The sequence below is a fragment of the Pongo pygmaeus genome, chromosome 10, assembly GCF_028885625.2.
Source record: "Pongo pygmaeus isolate AG05252 chromosome 10, NHGRI_mPonPyg2-v2.0_pri, whole genome shotgun sequence".
In the NCBI taxonomy this organism is placed as follows: domain Eukaryota; kingdom Metazoa; phylum Chordata; class Mammalia; order Primates; family Hominidae; genus Pongo; species Pongo pygmaeus.
In genome coordinates, this window is record NC_072383.2 from 98602408 (window position 1) to 98626509 (window position 24102).

Here is a 24102-nt window from a genome sequence, read left to right on the forward strand (position 1 = left end):
TTATACAATATTTCATGGTATAACATGAAAAACTAGATGTTACAGGGAATTTAACAATGCATGATAGATTGTTTCATTAATAAACTTAAAAAGTAGGCACTCTTAATCTGCAGGTATTAGATGGGCTTCAAAGAGTCTACAATATTTTATCAGACTTTCAAAGGGGGTTTTTGGACACAGAATATGCTAAGAACCACTGCCTTAAAGAAAATGATTAATTTTAGTCACCTAGAAAGTAAATTATTTCAGCACTGTAATTCAATATTTAATGGTTATAATTCAATTATTTAGCTTGTTATTAATAAATACGTCTTGGAGTGGCTACCCAGCTAACAGTGATTCATTCTTCTCTGGGAAAAACTGTATATACAGGGGAAAGATGCACAACTAAGATATTTTTTAACATACTTCCTTGGTTATAGTGATTGATCTACAGGTTGACATGGCATCTAGGCTATTCGATCATATTCTTTCCTCCAGAAATTTGAAACAAACAGACTACTTTGGGAACAAACTTATAAATTAATAATAGAGAGTGACTGAGAAACACATAGCCATAACGTTTAGAACTGAGAGGTACTGAAAAGATTATTCTCCATCATTTTCCATTCTTCTCAACTGGGCCCAATTCAAAACCTTAATATGAACCAGTAATTGACATCACTAGCTAGTATCTCAAGACTGTGTGTCCCTACAAGGATGAAATTCTCATTATCATATGAAGAGTTTTTATAAGAATCAGTATCTTTATGTAAGCAAATGAATTTAACAGCTTCTGTTTGATTTTATTCAAAACAATACTTTCAGATGGGAAAATACCTTAAAACCACATTTTAAAGTCATACAAGAGAAGATGTTTTCAGAAAAACTTCCCCAAATCTGACAGACTGCCAAGTACTTTGGCTTGGATCACTAAGTTATTATCTGTAACTAATTACATCCTTTCACAGCCCATGGACCTCATCATGCAACCATAAAGATCCCTTCAATCAAAACTAAGAAACGGATCAAGGCTTTTCTACAGAAACTCCTATTTCATCATTTTCTCTTTTAATCACCTACACTCCCGTCACTCCTGGTGTACCTCTTTTAATACAACACTTCATTATTTGAGGTACTTGATTATCTCCAAGCTCACAATGTGAATTAGTTAAGGGATTTTCAAATTTTTTGACATAACCTAAGGCAAGAAATACACTATACATAACAATTTAGTAAGTACACACAAAAAAAGGCCCAAAATTTCATGAAGCAGTATTTTAATCATCTGATATGTTCTATTTCAGTCTTTTAAAATAGTGATCGGCCAGGCGCAGTAGCTCACGCCTGTAATCTCAGCACTTTGGAAGGCCAAGGTGGATGGATCACCTGAGGTCAGCAGTTCAAGACCAGCCTGTCCAACACGACGAAACCCCATCTCCACTAAAAATACCAAAAATTAGCCAGATGTGGTGGCAGGCGCCTGTAATCCTAGCTACTTGGGAGGCTGAGGCAGGAGAATCACTTGAGCTTGGGAAGCAGAGGTTGCAGTGAGCTGAGATCACACCACCACACTCCAGCCTAGGCGACAGGGTGAAACTCTGTCTCAAAAAATAAAATAGTGATCATAACTAAAATGATTTCACAAGCCAAGGTATGAACTAAAGTTTAAAACAATAAATAAGTATAGGCCGGGCGTCGTGGCTCACACCTGGAATCCCAGAAATTCGGGAGGCCAAAGCCAGGTGGATCACTTGAGCTCAGGAGTTTCAGGCAAGCCTGGGCAACATAGTGAGACCTTGTCTCTACAAAAAATTTTTAAATTAGCTAGGCATGGTGGCACATGCCTGTAGCTACCTGGGAGACTGAGGCAGGAAGATCCCTCAAGCCCGGGAGATTGAGGCTGCACAGCTGTGATCGTGCCACTGTACTCCAGCCTTGGTGACAGAGTGAGATCCTGTCTGGGGGGAAAAAAAAAACCAACAAAAAACAAAAAAACACACAAGTATAATACATCTTGACCAAGTGTTTATTCTAGAAATGAGGGTTGGTTTAAAACCAAAAACCAACTAATGCAATTCACCATATTAAAAGTAAAATCTAGGCCAGGCGAGGTGGCTCACGCCTGTAATCCCAGCACTTTAAGGCAGGCAGATCACCTAAGGTCAGGAGTTCAAGACCAGCCTGGCCAACATGGTGAAATCCCATCTCTACTAAAAATACAAAAAAAGTTAGCTGGGTGTGGTGGTGCACACCTGCAATCCCAGCTACTCAGGAGGCTGAGGCAGGAGAATTGCTTGAACCCAGGAGGCAGAGGTTGCAGTGAGCAGAGATGGTGCCAATGTACTCCAGCCTGGGTGACAGAATGAGACTGTCTCAAAAAAAAAAAAAAAAAAAAGTAAAATCTAGCCAGACACAGTGGCTCACGCCTGTAATCCCGACACTTTGGGAAGCTGACGTGGGAGGATGGCTTGAGCCCAGAAGTAGTGAGACCTCATCTGTACAAAAAATTAAAAGTTAGCTAAGCATAGTGGCAGGGGCCCGTAGTCCAAGTTACTCAGAAGGCTGATGTGAGAGGATTATTTGAGCCCAGGAGGTGGAGTTGGTGCCTAGTTCATACCACCACACTCCAGCCTGGGCAACAGAGCAAGAGCCTGTCTCAAAAAAAAAGAAAAAAAAAAAAGGTAAAATTACATCATGTTCTCAATAGAGCCCAAAAAAGCATTTTACAAAAGTCAACACCCATTCATGAAAAAATAACTCTCAAGATAGGAAAAGAAGAGAACTTCCCCAAAACTCTAAAGGACATCTACAAAAATTCTACAGCTAAAATTACATGTAATGAGAAAAGACTAAAATTGCTTTTCCCCTAAGACAGGGACAAGGCAAGGGTGTTTGCTCTCATCACTTTTTTCCAACAATGTATTGAAGGTTCTAGCCAACACAATAAGGTAAGAAAAATATATAAAAGGCATCTGGTTTTGAAAAGTAGTAAAATTATTTTTCCCCAGACGACATGATCACCTATGTAGAAAATCATACAGAATTATTAAAGACATTGCCAGAACTAAAAAATGAGTGTAGCAATGTTGTAGGATATAAGGCCAATATAAAAATAAATCAGTTGAAGGGACAGAGGAGCCATATGAAAGAATTACCAATAGCCAAAGCTGAAAGAATCTGAGCAACAAAATAAATAAAACAGTACTGGATAACAACACAAACTATAAAATAAAAATACAGAAGTCTACACTAATATAAATATATGATTAAATAAATAAATAACTTGGAGAAAATAGAGAAATCTGCCTGGCAGAAAAGTTCCAACAAATTTACATAGATATTCTAGCCTCAGGGAGGTGGAGCATAACTCCTCATTCTTTTAGTGAGGGCTGCACATAGTACTTCCTTCCAAAATGTTCAGTATGAAAACGGGGAAAGAATAACTTTATAGTGGAGAACTTGGCAAATGCTATATCAGCCAGGTTATCAAGGTCAACATCAGCAATAAGACATGTTGATAATATGTACCTCTGATTTGACATAATAAAAACAGCTCTTAACTAACCTCTGTGGTCTCCTTGCCAAAACCCCTAATGCCAATCTAATCCTAAGAAAAAGGGTAGACATACGCTAGTGACTTCAGAATTACCTGCAGAACTTTTTATTTATTTATTTTGAGGCAGTCTCATTCTGTCGCCCAGGCTGGAGGGCAGTGGTGTGATCACAGCTCACTGCAGCCTTGAACTCCTGGGCTCAAGTGATCCTCCCCTGCCTCGACCTCCTAAGATCCTCCCCTGCCTCCACCTCCCCTGCCTCCACCTCCTCTGCTTCCACCTTGACCTCCTCAACATGGCTCAAATGAGCCACCACGTCCAGCTCATTTTTAATTTTTTTGTAGAGATGGGGTCTCACCATGTTGCCCAGGCTGGTCTCAAACTCCTGGGCTCAAGCAATCCTCCTGCTGTGGCCTCCCAAAGTGCTGGGATTACAGGTGTGAGCCACCGCACCCGGCCTTTGGGGTGCTTTTTAAAACTACTCCATTTCAAGCCCATTCCCAGAGATTCTGGTGCTCTTGATATGCAGCAGGGCCTAGAAATCTCCATTTTAGGAAGTTATCTGGGGGACTCATTTGTATGCATCAGATTTAAAGTCACAGATTTATCGTGGAGGAGATACAAAGAATGCCTTTTTTATACGACTCTTACCAATCCTGGACTGTATGTGTATCGATTTTATAGAGCAACCAAAGATAGCCTGACATAGTTGAAATTTGCATTTCTCTTGGTCCCAGAAAAAAAAATGAGTAATTTTATATAAATTTTTGTATTTTTTTTTTTTTAAAGGAAAACAGCAGACAAACCCCAATTGAAGGACACTGTACAAAACACGTGGCCAGGTCTCCTCAAAACTTTCAAGGTTGGCTGGGCACGGTGGCTTATGCCTCTCCAAAAAAATAAAAAATTAGCCAGGCGTAGTGGTGCATGCCTGTAGTTCTAGCTACTCAGGAGGCTGAGGCAGGAGGACTGCTTAAGCCCAGGAGGTTGAGGCTGCAGTTAGTCATAATCACACTACTGCACTCCAGTCTGGGAGACTGAGTGAGACCATCTCAAAACAAAACAAAACAAAAAACTCTCAAGTCTTCAAAAACAAGGAACGTCTGAGAAATGGGCACAACCAAGAGGAGCCTAAAAAGACATGATGACTAAATGTAATATATTTGGAATGGGACCATGGAATAGAAAAAGGACAATGGGTAAAAGAAATACTAACGAAATTTGAACAGAGTATGGCCTATAATAATTATCAACATTAGTTAATTGTGACGAACCATATGAATGTAAAATGCTAATAGTAAGAGAGACTAAATGTTGGGTATGAGAATTCTGCATTATCTTCACAGCCTTTCTATAAATCCATAACTATTCTAAGATTAAAAGCTTATTTTTAAAAAATCAGAGCTGATTATGGAAAGTTTATTCATTTTATTGTATGTAAATTTCACTTAATAAAAATTATAATAAAGAAATCAGCTGGGTGTTGTGGCTCATGCCTGTTAACTCCAGCACTGTGGGAGGCCAAGGCGGGCAGATCACAACGTCAGGAGTTCAAAGACCAGCCTGGCCACATGGTGAAACTCTGTCTTTACTAAAAACACAAAAATTAGCTGGGCTTACTGGCACGCACCTGTAGTCCCAGCTACTCGGGAGGCTGAGGCAGGAGAATTGCTTGAACTCAGGAGGCGGAGGTTGCAGTGAGCCAAGATTGCGCCACTGCACTCCAGCCTTGGCGACAGAGCAAGACTCTGTCTCAAAAATGAAATAAAATAAAAAATAAAGAAACCAATTATGTTTCTATATGTAGCAATAATCAGAAACTGAATATTTTAAAGTACCATTAACATTAGCATAAGAAATATGAAATTTTTAGGGATAAATTTGTCAAAAGGTGTGCAAGACCTAGAAACTGAAAACTACAAAATACTGTTGCAAGAAATTGAAGAAGATCTAAATAAATGAAGAAATAAAACATATTAGTGGATTACACTCAATACTGTTAAAATGTCATCAATTCTCTCAAAAAGACTTATAGATTCGAGGCAACCCTAAGCAAAACCCAAGCAGGTTTCTTTTTTGAGAGAAATGACATACTGATTCTAAAATTTTCATGAAAATGTAGAAGACCTAGAATATCCAAAATAACTCTGAAAAAGATGAACAAAGTTGGAAACATTATACTGCCAATTTCAAGACTTATCTAAAAGCTACAGTAATCAAGGCAGTCTGATAATGGTGGGTGTAAATAAATAATAAATGCAATAAAATACAAAGTCCAGAAAAAGACCCAAATTTATGGTTAGCTAATTTCCAACAAAGGTGCAAAAACAAGTCAATGAAAATAATATTTTTAAGAAGTGGTACCAGAATGATGTTATAGCCATATGCAAAAAAAACAAAAAACAAAAAACAAAAAACAAAAAAATCCCTGACCTTTACCTCACCCCATAAACAAAAATTAACTCTAAATTATCACAGACCTGAATCTAAGAACTACAATTTTAAAACTTCTGAAGAAAATATAGAAGAAAATATTAGTAACCTTGAGTTTGGTAGATTTAACGCAACAAAAAATGCACAAATCATAGGAGAAAAAAATAAATAAGTTAGTGCATCAAAATTAAAACCTCTGTCCTTCGAAAGACACTGTAACTACAGGGCAATCGTAGACTGGGAGAAAATATTTCCAAAGCATATATTTGAAAAAAGACTTGTACCTACAATTTTTTTTTAAATTCTTACAACTTGAAAATAAGACAATTCGCTAATAGGCAAAAGGCCTGGGCGTGGTGCCTCACGCCTGTAATCCCAGCACTTTGGGAGGCCTAGGCAGGCGGATCACCTGAGATAAGTAGTTTGAGACCAGCATGGCCAAAATGGCGAAACCTCATTTCTACTAAAAATACAAAAATTAGCTGAGCATGAGACAGGCGCCTGTAATCCCAGCTACTCGGGAGGCTGAGGCAGAATTGCTTGAACCTAGGAGGTGGAGGTTTCAGTGAGCCAAGATTGCACCACTGCACTCCAACCTGGGCGACAGAGCAAGATTCCATCTCAAAAAAGAAAAAAATAAAAATAAAAAATAAAATAGGCAAAAGATTTAAAGGGACCTTGGAACCAAAGAAGACACAGATGGCAGATAGGCACTTGAAAAGATGCCCAACATTAGTCATTAGAAAACTGCAAATTAAAAACCACAGTAAGATACCACTACTTATCCACTAAAATAGCTAAAATTAAAAAGGCTAACTATACTGAGTATTGGTGAAGATATGGAGCAACTGGAACTCTCATATACGTATTTGTGAGAATGTAAAATGAACAAGTTGAAACCACTTTGGAAAGCTGTTTGGAATTTGTTTTTAAAGTGATGCATATACCTAGCATATACCTAACCATTCTACTACTAAGAATTTACTTAAAAGGAATGAAAAGCTTAGGTCCTTCATATGAAAACATAGCACATACAATTATGTAAAAGAGAGAGAGAGAGAGAAAGGACTATGTCCTCATGAAGATTTATACACGAATGTTCATAATAGCTTTATTTCTAATAGCTGACAAACGGACACAACCCAAATATCTATCAAAAGGTAAACAGATAAATTGTGGCATATCCACAATAGAATACTCAGCAATAAGAATGTATGCATATGACAAAATAGATTAATTGCAAGATAATTATGCTGAGTGAAAGAAGCCAGGAAAAAATGCATATTTATATAAAAATCTAGAAAATGCAAACTAGGCCAGGCACAGTGGCACACGCCTGTAATCCCAGCACTTTGGGAGGCCGAGGTGGGCGGATCACCTGAGGTCAGGAGTTTGAGACCAGCCTGACCAACATGGAGAAACCCCACCTCTACTAAAAATACAAAATTTTTAGTGGGGTGTGGTGGCACATGCCTGTAATCCCAGCTACTCGGGAGGGTGAGGCAGGAGAATTGCTTGAACCTGGAAGGTGGAGGTTGCAGTGAGCCGAGATAGTGCCATTGCACTCCAGCCTGGGCAACAAGAGTGAGACTCCATCTCATGGGAAAAAAAACAGAAAATGCAAACTAACCTAAGTGATATAAAGTAGATCAGTGGTTGCCCAGGAATGAGGCAGAAGGAGAGAGAGGATTACAAAGGAGCATGAGGAAACTTTTGAGGGTGGTGAATATTCATTTTCTTAATTATGGTATTACATATAAGTTACATATAAGATTACATATAAGTTAAAATTTCATCGGGCCAGGCATGGTGGCTCAAGCTTGTAATCCCAACACTTTGGGAGGCTGAGGAGGGTGGATCACCTGAGGTCAGGAGTTCAAGACCAGTCTGACCAACATGGTGAAACCCTGTCTCTACTAAAAGTACAAAATTAGCTGGGCGTGGTGGCACCCACCTGTAAGCCCAGCTACTTGGGAAGCTGAGGCAGGAGAATTGCTTGAACCCAGGAGGCGGAGGCTGCAGTGAGCTGAGATCGTGCCACTGTACTCCAACCTGGGCAACAAGAGCGAAAGTCTGTCTCAAAAAAAAAAAAAAAAAAAAAAAGTCATCGAATTGTACACCTTAAATATGTGCAGTTTACTGCCTATAAATCAGTTATATTTTAATAAAGCTGTTCAAATAAGATATATACATACTATATATGTATACACACATATATGTGTATATATAAATATCTTTAAAAATAATGAATTTAGCCAGGCATGGTGGTGCCTGCTTGTAATCCCAGATACTAAGGAGGCTAAAGTGGGATTACTTAAGCCCAGGAGTTCCAGACCAGCCTGAGCAAAACAGTGAGACTCCATCTCAAATAATAAAATAAAATAAATGAACTTGTTAACTATTAATAAAATACAACGGAATAAAATATATAAGGTATTAGAACCATGGCCTTTTGAAAACCACCTCATTGCATCTGCCATCCAATGACGATATTAGAAGCAATTTTAAGCTTAAAAAAGTGGAGCCATAGGCAGTCCTCATACTACAAAGAATATCAAATAATTTAATCCAACCTCCTCATTTTATAGTAGAGAATGTGAAGCCTAGAGAGGTTAAGTCAAATGCTGAAGGTCACACTAAAGTAGAGCCCAGACTATAATCAAACCTGTACAATTTTAATTTAAGAGGTATTTTAGGATCAGTTACCATTCAATTATCATACTGATAAATTTTCAATTCAACCATATTTACTGAGCATTTACTAGGCATTGTAGCAGTATATGGCAACTCTTACCCTCAAGGAGCCTTCAGTGTAAATTTGTAAGACTTAGCACATATTCCAGGCATAAACATTTTCTTTCTTCATCAATTCTGCCTTTGTAGCTCCTAAGAAAACTAATGGTGTGTCTGTGATCCAATAAAACTTTGTTTCCAAAAACAGGCAGTGAGCCAAAGCAGGCCCTTGAGCCATAGTTTGCTCCCTGCTTTACACAAATCCCACATGCCCCATCCCTGCTGAAAACTCTTCAAGAACCCTCTTCTCTACTACATTTTGGATAAACCCCAAACTCCCCCAAAGCCCAAAAGCCCTTGCACCATCTCCCTTAGGATCCCTTGCCTTCTCTCCGTCTGTTCCTAGAGAAGGCCAAACTTTCTCCCCTGAGAACAGTTGGACATGCAGCTCCCTGTGCCTGGCATGCTTTTCACCCTCTCATCCTTCTCATCTCTTAGGTTTACCCTAATTCATCACCCCTTCAGAGCAGCTTCTTTCCTCTCTCCTCCCCTCCCCTCCCATGCTCTGCTTGCTTCATCCACTTTGATCTTCCTGGTCTATCAGAATTTGCAATTACTTGCCTTCTTACATGTTTGCCTCTCCCCAACTAGATGATCAGCTCCAGGAGAGCAGGGATCTTGTCCTCAGTCCCTAGCAGAGTGTCTGAGAGATTAAAGGTGTACATTCAACAAATATTTACTGAGGACGTACTATGTGGCAGACACCAATCTGGGTATGAGAGAACAGACAGACAAAGATCTTTGCCCTGTAGGGCTTACTATAGTCAGGGCAGACAGAGCCAAAAACAATTTTAAAAAATGGTATTTTAGAAGGAACTGAGTGTTGTAATGTACAGGGAAACTCTCTAACAATGTTTTTCCTCTGCTCACACAACAATAATCATCAACACAGAAAAATTCCGTGACCGTGTGTGTGGAGTTTTCTCCCCCACACACCAAGCAGTGGACACCAGCTGTGTGCCCTCTAATTCAGTTCAGACACTGTCTACCTGGAGATGGTATCAGATCCCAAATCCCACATGCTGAGGGCTCAGTCCCAAGACTGCCCTCCGACACCCCAGTCCTCACCCACCAAACCCGTTGCAAGTCTGGGCCTCCAGAACTTCTGACGGACAGGCTCTTTGAGTCTGATTAATGTCAAGGCATAAATTTTTTAAACTAAAACCTACAATGTTAATGGAACAAGAATCAAAGTATGCTCCCAATGGTTTAAACTGCCTTTTTTTTTTAAATGCATTCTCAATTTACACAGAGTTTGTTTGGCTTGGTTATTTTTGTAATTATGCATGTAATGAAAAAAAATCAATCTCATATAACCAGTTTTTCCAAATAAACATTTAAAGAATGAAAGAATGCAAACTGGCAGCCTGTGAGCTGTCTGCCCACAAATACTATTTGGCCCACACAGTGTTTTTAAAAATCTCAATTTGTTGTTAACCTTTAAAATAGGATAGGCATTATGGCTCATGCCTGTACCCACAACACTTTGGAAGGCCAAAGACAGAAAGACTGCTTGAAGCTAGGAGTTCAAGATCAGCCTGGGAAACATAGCAAGACCCCATCTCTACAAGAATTTTTTTTTTTTTTAATTCCCAGGCATGGTGGTGCATGCCTGTAGACCTAGCTACTTCGGAGGCTGAGGCAGGAGGATCACTTGAGCCAAGAAGTTTGAGGCGGCATTTAAGTGTGCACTATGATAACACCATGCACTCCAGTCTGGGAGAGAGAGTGAGACCTTGTCTCTCAAATAAATAAATAAAAACCATTAAAAATGGGTAGACCTAGGCAGGGCACAGTGGCTCACGCCTGTAATCCCAGCACTGAGGGAGGCTGAGGCAAGGAGGACTGCTTGACACCAGGAGTTTGAGACCAGCCTGGGCAACACAGAGATCCTGTCTCTACAAAATATTTTAAAAAATAAAAATTAGCTGGGCATGGTGGCTCACGCCTGTGATCCCAGCACTCTGGGAGGCTGAGGAGGGTAGATCACGAGCTCAGGAGTTCGAGACCAGCCTGACCAACATGGTGAAACCCCGTCTCTACTAAAAATACAAAAAAATTAGCTGGGCGTGGTGGCGTGTGCCTGTAATCCCAGCTGTTCAAGTAGGCTAACACAGGAGAATCACTTTAACCCAGGAGGCAGAGGTTGCAGTGAGCCAAGATTGCTCCACTGCACTCTAGCCTGGGAAACAGAGTGAGACTCCATCTCAAAAAATAATAATAATAAAAATAAAAATTAGCTGGGCATGGTGGCACACACCTGTAGTCCTAGCCACTTGGAAGGCTGAGGCAGAAGGATTGTTTGATCCCAGGAGTTAAAAGTTGCACTGAGTTATGATCACACCACTATACTCCCACCTGGGTGACAGAGTGAGACCCTGCCTTAAAAAAAAAAAAAAAAAAAAAAAAAATATGTAGACCTTACATTAAAATCTGGGCATTGAGGCCGGGCACAGTGGCTCACGCCTGTAATCCCAGCACTCTGGGAGGCCGAGATAGGCGGATCACCTGAGGTCAGGAGTTCCAGATAAGTCTGGCCAACATGGTGAAACCCCGTCTCTACTAAAAATACAAAAATTAGCCAGACATGGGGGCGCACACCTGTAATTCCAGCTACTCAGGGAGGCTGAGGCAGGAGAATCACTAGAACCCGGGAGGCAGAGGCTACAGTGAGCCAAGATTGCACCACTGCACTCCAGCCTGGGTGACAGAGTGACCGGTTTCCATCTAAAAAAAAAAAAAAAAAATCTGGGCATCAGGCTGGGTATGGTGGCTAACGACTACAATCTCAACACTTTGGGAGGCCCAAGGCAGGAGGATTACCTGAGGGCAAGAGTTTGAGACCAGTCTGGGAAACATAGGGAGACCCCATCTCTAGAAACAATAAAACATTAGCCGAGCATGGTGATGTACCTGTGGTCTCAACTACTTGGGAGGGTAAGGCAGAAGGATCACTTACGCCTGGGAGGTCAAGGTTGCAGTGAGCTGTGATCACGCCATAGCACTCCAGCATGGGCAACAGAGTGAGGGGGGTAGGGCAGGGCAGAAAATGTGGGCATCCAGATTTTATTGAAATATCAGAAGATCTGACACAACTAGACATATATCCTTCATAGCAAAAACTGAGTGCCTACTATTTGCCAGTCACTCATTAGGCTCTTGAGAAATTTAAACAAATAAGAAATAGTTACTGTTTTTCAAGAACTTCACATTTTATTATTAGAAGCAAGCGTATAAATAAATCATTGCAATATGTTATGATCTTACTATGTGCTGGGTACTATGTGACAGGTCATACAATAAAAATGGCAACAGGATAAAATGGAGTCACAAGGAAAAGGGTGATGATCAATTCTGTTAATAGTAAAGTAGACATCCAGGCGCAGTGGCTCATGCCTGTAATCCCAACACTTTGGGAGGCTGAGGTGGGAGGATCACTTGAGCCCAGGAGTTCGAGAACAGCCTGGGCAAAAGAGTGAGGCTATCTATTAAAATAAAGAAAATAGTAAAGAAGACTTTGGGAAGGCTTCATAAAAGTAGGCAGCACTCAAGCTACATTTTTAACAATAAGTTTTTGCCAAGTGAATAAGGCAGAGAGAAGGACATTTCAGAGGTAGTAGCAGCATGTTCAAGATTATAGGGTCACACACAGTAGGCACAGATGTAAGATAAGGCCTCAGGTAGTTTGGAAAGAAACAATATTCCTTGAGAAGCCAACTGAAGCCAGATCTTGAAGGACTCTTCTTTTCCATGCCAAGGAATATGGGTTTCAACCTATACATCAATGTTGTTCCCACAGTGCCCCTAAGAAGACTGCTCATGGTTCAACTCAAGTGAGAGGAGAAAAAAAAAAAGAAAGAATATGCCAAAGGAACCACCACCACCCACCATCCAATTACTGATTCAACTAGAGGAGCTCTACTTTTGTCTACTTTACGTAGTAAAGTTCTCTTTCAAAATCTCTTTGGGCACAAAAATTCTACTGTTATAAACAAAATTTTTTATTAAAAAAAAAAAGCTTAAACAGGAGCCATTAAAAGATTTTTAGCAAGAAATTAAATGTTAAGATTAGCATTTTGGAAACACCTTTCTCTTAACAGTGCCAAGGATGGAATACAGAAGTATGAGACCCAAAGGCGATGAAAATACTTGGCGTTTAGTTGCAACAACTGATGCAATAAATAATTAATGAAATCTGGTGATGAGAGATATTCAAATCTTACTGATATCTACTTTATTCCAAGCAGCCTGCTACGTCCTAGGTTCAGGATAAAGAAGATAAGTTCAATAGTTATTTCAATATAAAGTAATCATGACTGATTAAAACAGGAAGATAAAGAAGAAAAAGGAATTAATCTTGGTAGGTGATTTGAATAAACACACGGATAGCTGTGGTTAAAACTTGGAATACAATCATAACACTTCACCTTGAATAAGCTAAGCATAAACCAGGCCAAAAAAAAAAAAAAAAAAAAGATATGTTTTAAGGAGGTATAATCTAGAAAAAACAAAGGGCTACAGTTGTGATTATACTTCACGAGCAAGTGTCTCAGAGGATTTGCTAGAGGTATACACAAAATCAGAACCATCCTTGAAAGCCATTTTAAACAATAAAAGACCTTAACTATTAATATACTAAAGTGAATCTCAAAGGTTTCTACCTGAGGTTAAAGCTTGGCACCTTTCCCTTGGCAATTCTGTTTGAGATCCAGGTTCCTAAATGAAAGCATGGAATCAATGCAGACAAGAACGTAAAACAATATTTAGGCCACTAGGCCTATACAATTGCTTTAGCATACAGCCAACAAGTTTCCCAACTGTCCATTACTCTTAGGTAAGTATGCAATAAGTTGCACAATTCTACTTGTGGCATTTAATTAATTTATTACAAGACTTTTGGAAGTTCAAAGTATTTATGTGGATAAATTTCCCAAGAATTAGAAGTATTCAGTGATATGAGTTTCTAGGTTTTTCTCTGAGTCCTACTAAATTGAAAGAAATTCAGCACCATTTCCAAGAACCTGGTTTTATAACATAATTGCTTTCCCTGATAATGAAATTTTTAAAAAGACAGGAGAGGGTAGAAGAGAATGCGGTAAAACCCTTAAACTCTTCGAAAGTGAATCCTGGCAGAGCATGCTGGTGCATACCTGTAATCCCAGCACTTTGGGAGGCCTAGGTGGGAGGACTGCTTGAGCCCAGGAGTTCTGAGACCAGCCTGGGCAACATAGTGAGACTTCATCTCTATAAAAATTTAAAAACTCAGCCAGGCATGGGGTGCATGCCTGTAGTCCCAGCTACTCTGGTGGCTGAAGCAGGAGGATCACTGGGGCCCAGGAGTTTGAGGTTATAATGAGCTGTGACTGCACTACTGCACTCTAGCCTGGGCAACGGAGCAACACCTTTTCCCCCCACCACTCCCACCACTTCAAAAAACAAAAAAAGAATCCCATTTGCACTGCTGTTTGTGAGACTTATTTCAATCTCTTTGATAAAGATTATAACTATCATTAAATACACAAAATAGATTCTTAAATCCCTCAATGATGAATGAGAGAATTATTCAAAACAGCCTCTTTATCAAAGGAGCCTTTGTACCTCACTAATTACATTAGACTAAGAAGCCTTACCCATTCATTTAAAAGTAGATCAAATGCTAACTACTATTTCCAAACAGCTGGCAGGAAGTTACAAAACTCTCTTGCAACATCAGGAAGAGATGGTTATAACTTTAAGTATGTTGCCAAACCTTATCTGTTAGAAAAGACACTGACTACAGGGCGAGACTCCATCTCAGAAAAAAGTAAGAGAAGACACTCAGAGAGGAATTACATGAGCCTCTAGCTACATAGTAAAGAAAATGAAATAGGTATCTGACTAAAACAGTAAGAAAATATTCTCAAAGTATCTTTATGCGGGGCATATTAAGTGCTTGCATTTATAGAATGAAAAAAAAAAAAAGATGGGGAATAGAAGTATTACCTGAGGGCAGGAAATTCAGAAAAAGGTCCCTATTCCTGTTGAAAGCAAGCAGTCAGTTGCCAGGGTTTCTTAGACTCCTCTGGTACTCATTTGGGTGATTATGCAATTCACAGCACACCAATCTCCACCACAGCCAGCAGGGAACGCTGCAGGGAATGGGTACACAGGGGACACAGAAGGGAGCAAGTTTAAGGGAAGGAAGAGGAAAGGAATGATGATAAAAAAAATTTAGCTGTGGTGCCCTTTGGAAAAAAAATACAGTTGCATTTCACATTGGATTAACTAAAGGCAAACTGCCTCAATTCTAAGATGAATTAACCATTTAAGATTTTCTTCATTTTCTCTATCACTGTTACTACTACTCCCCAATTACATTCACATTATCTTTTTAATTTTATATTAAACTGTCAATTAACAAAAATGAGATACTATGTCGTAGAAGTTATACAAAAGCTGAACTGTATAATTTACATTAAATGAAATCAATTAAGACAAGCAATCTACAAAGCAAGCAATCTACACATACAGATTATCAAACTGGTTTAAGTGACAAAAGCCCCACTTTTAACTGTAATTTTCATTTCACTGAGAATACTGAGGCATAAAGCTACCCATAAAAAACAATCCACAAACCAAAGAGATATCCAGCAATAGGCCATATCTATATACTCAAAAATAAATTGGAAAACTATAGTATTCGCGGGGAGCGGGGGGGTGGGGAGAAAAGCTTTTAATCTAAATTTTCTGGATATGAGTCAACTAGTTAAACCTGCCAAAAATGTATTCAGGGCAACCAATTTATGTTCTATGTATTCTATGGAGGCCAAAGTAGTATAAATTTATTTCTCCGGTCAGTTAAAAATGTTTTTGAACAACTACTATGTACTGCAGTCCTGTGGCGGATGCTAAAGATACAATGGGGAACAAGACAAGCAAAGCCCCTGGCTTCTAAAACATTGTCAGGGCGATTCTGCCCTTAAAGAGATGACTATCCACACAATTAACAAAAAACAAAGCATTCGTTTTAATAATCAAACAGGATATGCTTTAAGACCTAAAGGAGTTTTAAAATGGAGGAGGCCAATGATTAGCCTCGTTTAAGCTGCCCGTGGAAAATGCACTACTAAAAGCTGAGAGAAGAAGGCCTATTATGAAGAGATGCAGACAATTTGGCTGCAAGAATAAGACAACAAAAGATGGGTGGAAAAAAAGGAGAAAACTGTAATATGGGAAATTAAAACTGCAGCCAAATTTGGAGGACCTAAAAACTTACCCTTAACTTCTCTGGATATTTGCCTTAAATATTTCCTTTGTATACACACCCTAGTCCAGGAAAACAGATTTAATAACTATTTTATTACTCTCAAGCTGTCATTTATGTCCTTTTGTTTTTTTTTTCTTAGGACGGAGTCTAACTCTGTTGCCCAGGCTGGAGTGCAGTGTGGCACGACCTCGGTTCACTGAAGCCTCCACTTCCTGGTTCAAGTGATTCTCCTGCCTCAGCCTCCTGAGTATCTGGGATTACAGGCATGCGCCACTACACCCAGCTAATTGTTTTGTATTTTTAGCAGAAACGGGGTTTCACCATGTAGGCCAGGCTGGTCTTGAACTCCTGACCTCAAGTGATGCGCCCGCCTTGGCCTCCCAAAGTGCTAGGATTACAGGTGTGAGCCACCACACCTGGCCTTATTTCATTATTTCTTTACAAGCTTTACTGACATTCAGACCACCTCTGTTTCACTGTCTCTCTGTTAAGGTTGCATAGTGTTTTGCTTGTGACTCTCTCATAAAATTCATTATCTATCTTGAATTCTATTTATTCACTCATCTACCAGACTGTTTCCAGAAGACATTCCTATATCTTAATTTTATTTGTATATTTTACAGAACCTTCCTTAAGTACTGGTAGGAATGAACAATCTACCAACGGGGATAATCAAAATCATACTCAATAATACCTATATTCTTTAAAAATAAGATAAATCTTACATTTTATGGATGCCCCTCTTTATAGTACATTTCAGTTATATATAAAGTTGCAGCACAGCAAAAGTAACAAGTTGAGGCTGGGCGCGGTGGCTCATGCCTGTAATCCCAGCACTTTGGGAGGCCAAGGCAGGCAGATCACCTGAGGTAAGGAGTTTGAGACCAGCCTGGTCAACACGGTGAAACCCTGTCTCTACTAAAACCAAACAAACAAAAATTAGCTGGGCGTGGTAGCAGGCACCTCTAATCCCAGCTACTTGGGAGGCTGAGGCAGGAGAATCACTTGAACCCAGGAAGTGGAGGTTGCAGTAAACTGAGGTCGCTCCATGCCTGGGCGACAAGAATGAAACTCAATCTCAAAAAAATACATATATACATACATACATACATACATACATAGATACATATATATATATATAGTTTTTGCCATATCTTAAAATCACTGAATTTTCTGGTATCATGAAGTTTATTCCCAAATACTCATCCCTAACAACAAAAGTACACACAGAAGATTTACAAACAGTGGCTCATGCCTGTAATCACAGCACTCTGGGAGGCCAAAGTGGGTGGACTGCTTGAGCTCAAGAGTTTGAGGCTAGCCTGGGCAACATGGCAAAATCCCATCTCTACCAAAAATACAATAATTCACCAGGCAAGGTGGTGCACACCTGTGGTCCCCACTACTCAGGAGGCTGAAGTGGGAGGATTGCTAGAGCCTGGGAAGTCGAGGCTGCAGTGATATGTAATCTTGCCACTGCACTCCAGCCTGGGTGACAGAGCAAGACCCTGTCTCAAAAAAAAAAAAAATAATAATAATTAATTTAAACTTTTAAAATATATATATTTTATTAAAAATTTTTTTCAAAGATTTACAAATAGACAACAGTAAAGGAAAACATTTGATGCTATACTAGTAGTGGTAAAAAGAAGCCAGATCTCTTTCTTAGTAGTATTTTTGGGTAGAAAAAGAGTAAATATGCATAAAGTTCAAATTCAACCTAGTTGATAACTAATATGGAAATTCAAAGTTTATACACAGCATTCATCTTGGCTGGGAATAATCTTAAAATAAGTCAATAAACTGTCAATCAAACTATTAGTGAATATAATGTCTGAAAAACCAAACAATAAATTATATCCTGAATCATACTGGCTTCAATTTTATTTGAATAACTTGATTTTAATATAACTACTTGATTTTCACTTATGAAAATAACCAAAAGTCTTTTACTTGTAACTTACATTCAAACTAAACTCCAGCCACTAATACCCACTGTTTCGTTTTGTTTTTGAGGTGGAGTCTCACTCTGTTGCCCAGGCTGGAGTCCAGGGGCACAATCTTAGCTCACTGCAACCTCCGCCTCCTGGGCTCAAGCAATTCTCCTGCCTCAGCCTCTTGAGTAGCTGGGACTACAGGCACACGCCACCATGCCCGGCTAATTTTTTGTATTTTTAAGTAGAGATGGGGTTTCACCATATTGGCCAGGCTGGTCTCGAACTCCTGACCTCAGGTGATCTACCCGCCTTGGCCTCCCAAAGTGCTGGGATTACAGGCGTGAACCACCGCGCCCAGCCATACCCACTGTTAAAAAAATTATTCATCCTAAGCATACAATACGCAGAATTTAGAACACATGTATTTGATAAGAGATCAACTTATTTAAAAAGTGTTTAAACTGCAGTACTAAAGCAAAGTGTAATACTGCAAAAAAGGAAAATTATTCAAAAAAAGAAAAGGAAAAAAAAGATAAATTATGTTTTCCTGCTAGAGTCTGAATATGGTTTATTTGTCCCTACCAAAATTCATGTTGAAATCTGATCCCGAATGTGACAGTGTTGGGAGGTGGCTGGCACCTAGTAGGAAGTGTTTGGGTCATGGGGGCAGATTCTTCATAAATGGCTTGGTATTGTTCTTGCAGTAGTAAGCTCTCACAGAAAATAAAGTAGTTCCCACGTGAGTAGGCTGTTATAAAGCCAGGACATCCCTCAGGCTCTCCCCTCTTCAAGTGTCCGCTTCCCCTTACCTTCTCCACTATGTTGTCATGCAGCATAAAAGCCCTATCTGGAAGCCAGCACCATGCCCTTGAACTTCTCAGCCAGTAGAACCATGAGCTAAATAAACCTCTTTTCTTTATAAATAAACCTCTTTTTTGGCCGGGTGTGGTGACTCACGTCTGTAATCCCAGCACTTTGGGAGGCCAAGGCAGGTGGATCACTTGAGGCCAGGAGTCTGAGACCAGCCTAGCCAACACGGTGAAACCCCATCTCTACTAAAAATACAAAAATTAGCCAGGCGTGGTGGCACATGACTGTAATCCCAGCTACTCAGGAGGCTGAGGCATAAGAATTGCTTAAGCCTGAGAGGTGGAGGTTACAGTGAGCTGAGATTGTGCCACTGTTCTCCAGCCTGAGCAACAGAGTAAACTCTGTCTCAAAAATGAATAAATAGGCTGGGCGCGGTGGCTCACATCTGTAATCCCAGCACTTTGGGAGGCTGAGGCAGGCGGATCACGAAGTCAGGAGATCGAGACCGTCCTGGCTAACACGGTGAAACCCTGTCTCTACAAAAATAAAAAAATTTAGCAGGGGGTGGTGGCAGGTGCCTGTAGTCCCAGCTACTCGGGAGGTTGAGGCAGGAGAATGGCACGAACCCGGGAGGCGGAGCTTGCAGTGAGCCGAGATCACACCACTGCACTCCAGCCTGGGCAACGGAGTGAGGCTCTGTCTCAAAAAAATAAATAAATAAATAAACAAATAAATAAAACCTAACTTTTAAAATAAATTACCCAGCCCCATAATCTTTTACAGCAACACAAAATGGCCTGAGACATCCCCCAACTTTCAAGAAATGCTGAGTCAAAATATTATGTTCCTCTAACTTCAAAGGACTGCAGAGTCAAATGATTCTCAAGTCATAAAAGAATCTCCTAAGGGATACTAAAGCAGGATGGTAAAACAAGAGTAGTGTTGAAAACTGGGTAAAAAGAAAAGCAAACTGTTGAGGTGGGGTGGGGGTGAGTAGGAAACACCTTAAAAGGCAGCATAGAAAAATCAATGAAAGGGTACTGGATCAGTGACTTTACCATTCAACACTATCTGTGAGACCTTGGACAAGTCACAAATGTCAATGTTTTAATAATTTCCTTCTCTGAGATAGGAACAAATCCCTTCTGATTTCAGGATTCTAGTATGCTAATATTACAACATCTCCTAGACCAAGCACCCAAATCAGTATCCGGTTTTAGTTGGAAATTTATATGAAAGAGAAAGACACCTGCTGTATACAGTAGTCCTCCCTTACCCAAGATTTCTCTTTCCATGGTCTCAGTTACCTGTGGTACAGTACGACAGTTTGAGAAAGAGAGAGATCACATTCACATAACTTTTATTACAATATACAGATATTGTTATAATTTTTCTATTTCATATTAGTTTTTGTTAATCTCTGACCGTGACTAATTTATAAATTAAACTTTACCAGAGAGATGTACATAAAGAAAAAAAAACAATATACATATCGTTCAGTACTATCTGCAGTTTCAGGCATCCACTGGGGGTCTTGAAATGTGCTGCCCATGGAGGAGGACTACTGTAGTGCATGTACTTAAAAGGAAAAAAAAAACCAACAATAGCAAAAAATCCACCCCTGAAAATTCAACTCACAATTCACTTCCCAGTAATTATTTATTGCATAAGCCAAAGGATAACCACAAACATACTTCCATTGTTGTCAGATTAAAACATGTATAGTCTAAATTAGATCACAAATAAAAGGGAAGACATCTCCAATTAAATAACATTCAGGCTGGGTGCAGTGGCTCAGGCCTGTAATCCCAAGCACTTTGGGAAGCTGAGGCAGGTGGATCACTTGAGGTCAGGAGTTTGAGACCAGCCTGGCCAACATGGTAAAACCCCATCTCTACTAAAAATTAAAAATTTTTTAAAAAATTAGCCAAACATGGTGGCGGCTGCCTGTAATCCCAGCCACTCGGGAGGCTGAGGCAGAGAATCACTTGAACCCAGGAGGCAGAGGTTGCAGTGAGCTGAGATTGTGCCACTGCACTCCAGCCTGGGCGACAGAACGAGACACTGTCTCCAAAAAAAAAAAAAATTCTAACTTTCATCCAACTGAACATATCCAAAACAAACTCCTGATCTTCTCCCATAAGCCTGCTCCTCCTGCAGTCTTCTCCAATTTTCCGATTTAGTTTATAGCAATTCCACCTTTTCCATTGCTTATGTTGCTTATGTCAAAAACTGGATGGTCACCCATTACTGCTCTCCTCTCTTCTCTATCAATCCACATCTTACCTGTCGGTCAATCCTGTCTCTACCTTCAAAATACATCTAGAACCTGACTATCACTATCTCAACAACTCCACTGCATCTGCCTTCGTTCAATCCAACTTCTCCCTCACCTGAATAGTTAACGTCTCTTAATTGGGTTCCTGTTTCTGCCCTTGTGCTTCTATTATTTAATTCCCACATGGCTGCCAGAGTGATCCTTGGCTCAAGGCATTCCAGTGGCTTCCAATCTCAGAGTAAAAGTCAAAGTCACTACAAGGTCCCACATGATCTGGCCCTTGTTTTCTCTTTGATCGCATCTTCCTCTTCTCACTTTACTCTCTCCACCTATATTGGTGGCCTTCGTATGTTTTTAAAATACCAAACAAGTTCCCAGTTCTGGACCCTTTGCATTTGTTCCCACTATCTCTCTCAGGTCTCTTCTCAAATACTGCTTTCTTTTTTTTCTTTTTTTTTTTTGAGACAGGGTCTCACTCTGCAGGCTGGAGTGTAGTGGTGCTATGACAGTTCACTGCAACCTCTGCCTCCCGGGCTCAAGCAATTCTCCCATCTCAACCTCTCTAGTAGCTGAGACTACAGGTGCGCACCACCACGCTCGGCCAATTTCGGTATTTTTAGTAGAGACAGGATTTCACCATGTTGGCCAGGCTGGTCTCAAACTCCTGGCCTGAAGTGATCTGCCCACCTCAGCCTCCCAAAGTGCTGGGATTACAGGTGTGAGCCACCACACCTGGCCTCAAATATTGCTTTGTCAATTAAGCCTTCCCAATCACCAGATTTAAAATTGCAAACTCCATCCCCAATTTATTGTACTTCTCATCCCCTTTCCCTGTGTTACTTTTTCAGTAGCATTTAATACACTGATATACTGTACTTACATAGTATTTCACCTATTTATGTACTTACTATCTGTTTCTGATTAAAATGTAAACTCCACAAGGGCAGGGATCTTTGCCTAGTGTGTTAACTGCTACATCCCCAGCAGTATGGTACAATATTTGGTACAAGGTAGGCACTCATTAAATTATTTTAAATAAGCAACTAGTATATACAGTGTCGAAATTCACATTATTAGAGATTATTTAAAAGTGAATACTGTCAGCCAGGCACGGTGGCTCATGCCTGTAATCCCAGCACTTTGGGAGGCCAAAGTGGGTGGATCACAAGGTCAGGAGTTCGAGAACAGCCTGGCCAACATGGTGAAACCCTGTCTCTACTAAAAATACAAAAATTAGCTGGGTGTGGTGGCGCGTGCCTGTAATCCCAGCTACTCAGGAGGCTAAGGCAGAAGTATTGCTTGAACCCAGGAGGCGGAGGTTGCAGTGAGCTGAGATTGCTCCACTGCACTCCAGCCTGGGCGACAGAGAGAGACTCTGTCTCGAAAAAAAAAAAAAAACACCTCAAACCTACTCAAGTAAATTTATAATCCAAAAAACAATATTTAAATTAGTTTTTTTCCCAGTTGCAAAATCTAACAAATTTCATATGGCAATACAATTTTTTTTTATTTTTTCTTCCTTTTTCACATCACCCACAATGCCAAACAAGTAGTCCAATTTAGAAATAGGTTACAGTTAGTGATCCTACTCATGCTTCTTATATTAGTAGGAATCACTGAAGCTTCCCACAAACTGAAGCCATGTCTTACTCATCTTTGTATCTCTAATGCCCACTATGTGGCATATATATATGTGCTCAAAAACGTTAAATACATAAATTCTCAAAAATTATTTACTGAGCTTTACTATAAAAGTTTATGATACAAATATCAGCCTATCAGTAATGATGTGAAGTTAGCATTTGAAAAAATAATGTCTGGCAGACTAAATAAGCTACACTGCATTTCCTTTTAGGAATGGTCAGTACTGGAAAGATTTTAGACCTAGCAGTATTGATCTCCAATTACATGCACCTTAACTTTTCTTCAGCAACTCACTTCTATGGCCATATCAGATAGCTTTTCTTTTCTTTCGAGACGGAGTTTCGCTCTTGTTGCCCAGGCTGCAGTGCAATGGCCCGATCTCCGCTCACTGCAACTTCCGCCTCCCGGGCTCAAGCAATTCTCCTGCCTCAGCCTCCCGAGTAGCTGGGATTACAGGCATGTGCCACCACGCCCGGCTAATTTTGTATTTTCAGTAGAGACAGGGTTTCACCGTGTTGGTCAGACTGGTCTCGAACTCCCTACCTCAGGTGATCCGCCCGCCTCGGCCTCCCAAAGTGGTGGGATTATAGGCGTAAGCCACGGCGCCCAGCTTCAGATAGCTTTTCCTAAACCAGATCTACTTCACTTCTAAAATCTTAAACTTCAATGTGACAGTTTCAGACAAAATCTCCAACCCTTCCAATTATCTCATTCCTTTACTCCATTACTCTTCCACCTAGATAGCATTCCCAATCCTTTGATGGTTATTTCCTTTTCTCTCCAGGCTATCAGCTACTGCCCTCTCCTCCCCTTCCTTATATATCCTCAATCTAGCGGCCAATCCCATCAACATAAAGTGAAGCACTCTAATCCCTCTCATCACTTTGCCATTCAGGCACCAAATCCTGCACGTGTTTAACCCTTCTGAATATCCATAATGAATATTTTTTTCTTTTTTTTTTTTAAGACTACGTTATGAGACTGGCTAATTTTTGTATTTGGGGTAGAGACAGAGTTTCATCATGTTTCCCAGACTGATCTCAAACTGCTGGGCTCAAGTGATCTGCCTGACTTGGCCTCCCAAGGTGCTTGGATTACAGGCATGAGCCACCACACCTGGCCCCATTTTCTACTTAAGTTACTCAAAGTCCATTTGTAGACTCCGTATTTCCACCCCAGATATTGCTCCTAAACCGTAGACTTCAAAAATAAGACTGCTTTAACGAGCATATCCCTCTTACCTTTATTAGTAGTCACTCCTCACCCCCAGGATAAAGTTCAATTTCCTTAACGTAGCAAATGAGGCCCTTGGAAATCTAATTTAGTGCACTGCCTATTACAGATGACTAATGGAGCAACAAGCCTAACTCAAAATAGCCCTCTCCATTACCATATTTTTGCTGTACAACCCTTTGCCGTTGCTAA

General features: G+C 40.1%; 1 protein-coding gene across 2 annotated transcripts in view; it reads right to left on the reverse strand.

Annotated features, from left to right (window-relative positions):
* Window positions 1–24102, reverse strand: part of BLTP3B (bridge-like lipid transfer protein family member 3B) — a 106687-nt gene that overhangs the window by 77375 nt on the left and 5210 nt on the right. Inside the window, exon 2 of one of the 2 annotated variants that reach the window (XM_063646613.1) lies at window positions 14745–14890. The exons of the other annotated variant lie outside the window; for it this stretch is intronic. The gene's annotated coding sequence lies outside the window, so the exon portion shown is untranslated. The remainder of the gene's footprint in view (window positions 1–14744; window positions 14891–24102) is intronic. 2 annotated transcript variants of the gene reach the window in all.